Here is a 4,995-nt window from a genome sequence, read left to right as displayed (position 1 = left end):
AAGATCAAGAAAACGCTTTCGACAAAGCAAACTCTCGTAGAAATATGCAGAAAAATATTCATACAATGCGATGTCTCGTCAAGATCATCCTAAAAGAAAACGACAATCTGAGATTCGTCTAAACGCTAGGAACTGATCCAAACCATGTTGGAAAAATTCTCAAAGACTATACAGCATCTATCATCGCAATCATTCGTTTAGAAAACCTCTGCCAAACTTCATAATGAAAGTCGATGATTTGTTGAAGTCATAAAGATCTTTTCCGATTTGATAAAATGAGTTTTGTATAAGAATCATTATACGAGAAATCTTCAGGCATCAAAGCATCACTCTCATTTTCCGTTGAACCAACCGACTCACGGAAAAACATCAAAAACATTTGCGACAAAGCAAAATCAAGAACAAAAGTAACAGAAAATACGACAAAGAGAACATATCCTCCCCGCTCGTCGACTAAGTCTATCAATGTTTAACTGATTCATTCAAGTAACCTGCAAAAATGTTTCGCGGCTAGATCTCGGTGAAATAACCTTTGGTAAAACTCCATGAGTGACTCAGAGAAACTTTCACCGAAGAATAAAAACAAAAGCAAAAACGTTTCTCAAAAATCTGCGGAAACATCGTTATTTTGACATCTCCATATGTCGCGTCAATTTAATAAATTCGTAAAAAACCGGTCGCCCGTTACTTACGCAAAAAAATCCTTCGTATAATCAGATCATGTCATACGAAGTAACTTTCGAAAGTAAACGTAACAGGTTTTACGAAAAAGTACTTTCCTTATAGCAAAAAAACAAGCTGTATGATCCGACATTGGACGACCAATATAAACTTTACTTCCTCGCACCACGAACTAAAAGATCTCATTCTTTAGCCCCGCGACTCACTGGCATCCGCTATCATTCCGCTTGATCACGTCCGAAAAATCACCCCGCAACTGACTCCGCACGGGCCCTGTATCGAGCTTCTTAGAATTTTTCTCCCTCGGAAACAAAGGAAACAACTTCCATACGAATAAAGGAAACATTATACGAAACTTTCATCGTATAAATTAACCCTAAAGTGGAAAAACGTTTTCTACCACCATGGGCATACTCGGCCTATCAATCTCGATAAACGCCATTCGTCACTCGCCCAATTACGTCTTTCCTTCGAAGCCGAACTAGGTTACAGCATCCCCTTTAAGGACGATTCTAACCGACTTGACCTTATTGACAGCACGAAAGTGTCATGGTCTAATCCTTTGGCAACAACGTCCTTGGCTATAAAGCTGAGCACAGCCTTCATGCAAAGCCAAAACAATTGAGCTACCACCGCTCCAATAACTTGACGGCTAAACGGTAATCCAGAATTTGTCTTGAAACGCCAAGTAACGATTACACAAACAATTATCGTACCACCCAAAAATGGGAGTCATACGGTAAATTCGTCATAACATAACTCAGTCCTAACAACCAAACAGTTAACGGAAAGGTTCCACTTGTCAAAAATTGACCAAGTTCCATATACTAGGATTCACTTTAAGCCCGATGTGTTTTACTCGTAAAATGCGGCATGTAAGGAAAACTCGTAACAGAACTCCTATAGCTATACGGAACATCCTCAAATAGACACGAAAGAAATCTCGGAAGGCCAACACCACACAAAGCACGGTACAGGAGGATGCCTCTTTCCGGGGACAAATTTACGCGACCCCTTGGTCCTAACTCCTCGATCGCAAATCAAATCCAAACAGGAACAACAATTCTGGCTGCAAACATCCGTAGTCAAACCAGAATGTTTCCCAAACGCAGGGCTAAGACTAATCCCTTGCAACATCGCGAAACATCTTCAAGCCCGCGAACATTTCAAGCACGAAACGCGGCATACGAAAGAATAACAAATCTTCAGCATCGCGAGACGTCGCATACGCCTGAAGATTCGTTCTTCGACGAAATTTCCTTCCTCGATAAAAACACTTTCTTGGAAGACCAGACAGTCATACGCACTAACATCTTCTCAAAACATATCCTTCGCGAAGACTCGAAACGGTAAATTTAACCATTAAGTTTGTTGCTGATCACAACAAACTCTTAACGTCCTAAACAGACTTAGCCATCTCGTAGAGATGACTCTCGTACATCCGACACAAAGATAATAGCGCTATAAAAGAAACCCAAAATTTTTGGTCAGCACTTCCAGGAGGCTTAAAAATTGTCCTTGGAGAGATGCTCGGTTCCAACCATACAAGTCGTATAAGCCGAGAACCTATCGCGGACTTTAAATTGGTATGGAATCAGGATGAAATTGAAACGGGATACGTAAGTCGAATTAGTCATCGTACCCTCTAAAACCAGGAGTAAACCTAGGTCTTGCCTTAAACACAGCGCACTGGTCTCTAACATCTCTAGGCATAGTATCAAAAACCTTGATACGAGATCCCAAAATTTGTCTCTTTGCCAATATTCGAGCGTCTTCAGAAATCCCGCAAGTTTACACACTGCGGAAAACTCTCAAAACAGATCACGGATATAGCAGTTCACACAGAGTTAGATTACGAGATGACAACTCGTAGTCTTCCTTCTACACCCATATAAAATGTCATCGGCAGCAACACTCCTGATAACCTCTACATAAAAACCAGACCGTAAAGGTCTCGCTGGAAAACTAGTCATACAAACCTTAACTCCAAGAAGAACTACGAAAGGCTTGATCCCTTCAACAAGGGTACGTAGGTAGCCGTAATAAGGCGCAGCCCCAATCTTATCGCGTTCTACTTTTATAAGAGCGAGAAGACCACTTACCACGGACCTTTTCGACCAATAATTCCGCCTAACTCACCTAACTTGCCAAGCCACTCGCTAAAACCTCACGTTAGAACCTCATGGTTCTAACGAGCTGGGGGGCTAACTGTTGGGGTCAAAATCGGTCACGACGGAATCAATGTCTGAAAGTCCATAAAAATTAGCATGAATGTTTTTACGAAAAATAAATCTTAAAAAAAGATTTATTTTTACGAAGAATCTTGCGGAGAAAACACATTCACGAAAAATCGGAGAAAGACGCGAACAAGGTTGCCACGTAGCAACCAGCGCAAAAGCTGGTCGCTACGTAGCGATGGAGCTCTCCCCGAAGCTCGGTCGCTACGTACATGGCTCGGTCGCTACGTAGCGACCGAGCACGCACACGACTCGGTCGTTACGTAGCGACCGTGCTTTCTTAAAAATCGATACGACATGAATCCATGCATTCTCGTCTACTCTTTAATGCTATCTTCTGAAGACCGTAGCCAACCCATTTCATGTTTCTCGTCATTTGAAGTCATCAATCGAACTTTACGATAAAAACCGCGGAAAGTTCATTTTTATCGAAAGAAGCCGTAATAAACGTTTCGAGTCAAACAACGGCCCAAAGAGACCTAAGACGTGACTCGAAACCGACTTACGATTTCTTAACCAAAAGCCCATAAACCGTAGGATGGTTTATGCTTGGTTCGCAAGGAAAGATAAATGTCAAGTTTCCGCGGATAAATACGAAGTATTCGAAGATAATTAGAAAGATCGGGAAAAACGGAATATCTCCATTTTTAAGTTATGACGGCTTAAGGGCAGAAGAGGAAAAACCGTAAACCGACCTATGAGCGAGTATATAAGGAGTCCTAGGCGAGAGGCACGGGGGATAACTTTTTAGACTCAGAACTCTCGACACTTAGAAAATCTGAGGCATTATTCTCGACATGCTCTGTTTCCATGACTGGCACCCGATTACCAGACGAACGTGCACAAGCAGTTCGATCTCTTGGTTCACTCTTGAAATACGTTCGGCTTGATCCTCGAAAGGGGTACGTAGGCAGCCTTTCATAAGGTTCAGTCCGAAATCAATCAATAACCTTTTCTGTATTTTCTTTGTCTTTAGTTATCGAGCTGCGAGTCAACTAGGTTTGAGCTTTTAGGCCGCTAGAACTAGGTAACTCGCTGACAGCCTTTGTGGCCAAAGCTTTTATGATCTCTTGTAATGATCGAAACGCTCTCACGCGGACTCGAAATAAGATCTATTGTTTTCTCTAAAATCGTTTGTTATCTTTTCATGATTTTCGCATTTATTTGGTCACTTGCTGTTGGCTCTCGCAGAGATCCGGGACCTCTGGGAAATTAGGGTTTTCTAGTTTCCTAATTTAAACGTAAATCGACAGTGCGAATTTTGGTTCCCCCAGCAATTCCAGCTTAGGATCATATTAGGTTGGCCGGTGGGATCTCATCAACCACCAGCTTTTTTGGTTCCTCCTTCTTCTTTCTGTTAGCCGGACCCACCACTGGAGGAAGTGGGCGTGATTCATGGTCACGATTGTCATACACTCGCTTCTTTGGCGACTCATCATAAGACAGAGCTTGTCTCTTCCTTGGGTTGGAAGTGCGGAAAGGGCTCCTGGTCGTCTTCTTCATTGCTTCCGTACGGGGGCCGAGACAGCTCTTGACCGGCTTACCTCTTCTTCCACCACGATCGTCTCCAATGGTCTCATCTCTCTTGTTCTTCATTAAATCTTTTAGTGGTGATATAACCTCCTCCACATCTGTGGGATTCATCAGAGCCTGACTGCTAACAGACGAAGTTTCCTTCCCTTGCGCCGCAAGTTTCGATGTACGCTTATCATTAGAGAGCGATTTCCTGGATGTAGTTTTCCCTGGATCTGATGCCGCTTTCTTAACCTCCACGCTGGGATCACGATACCAAGAAGCCGTTTTAAAGTTACTCTTCTTGGGGTTATCTTCTTTAGCTCCTTTGGGGTTTCTACGTTCTGTTTCCCTATCAAGCTCCGCCGGCTTCTCACCAAACGATTTCACCACCCACGCCTTCGTCGACTCTGCAGCTGGCTTGTCGTAGGATCTACCCTATTTGGTCTTTGGGGAAGCTTCTTTCTCAGCGAAGAGCCTGCGACTGACTGGGGCTTCGCGGTATGCTGATGCATTGGCACTTTCCCATTTCAGTTGTATGGGCTTAGTTTGCCTCTCAGCACAT

The sequence above is a fragment of the Brassica napus genome, chromosome C4 (genome assembly GCF_020379485.1).
Source record: "Brassica napus cultivar Da-Ae chromosome C4, Da-Ae, whole genome shotgun sequence".
In the NCBI taxonomy this organism is placed as follows: Eukaryota; Viridiplantae; Streptophyta; class Magnoliopsida; order Brassicales; family Brassicaceae; genus Brassica; species Brassica napus.
The sequence above is the reverse complement of the archived record's forward strand: the minus strand, read 5'-3'. Positions refer to the sequence as shown.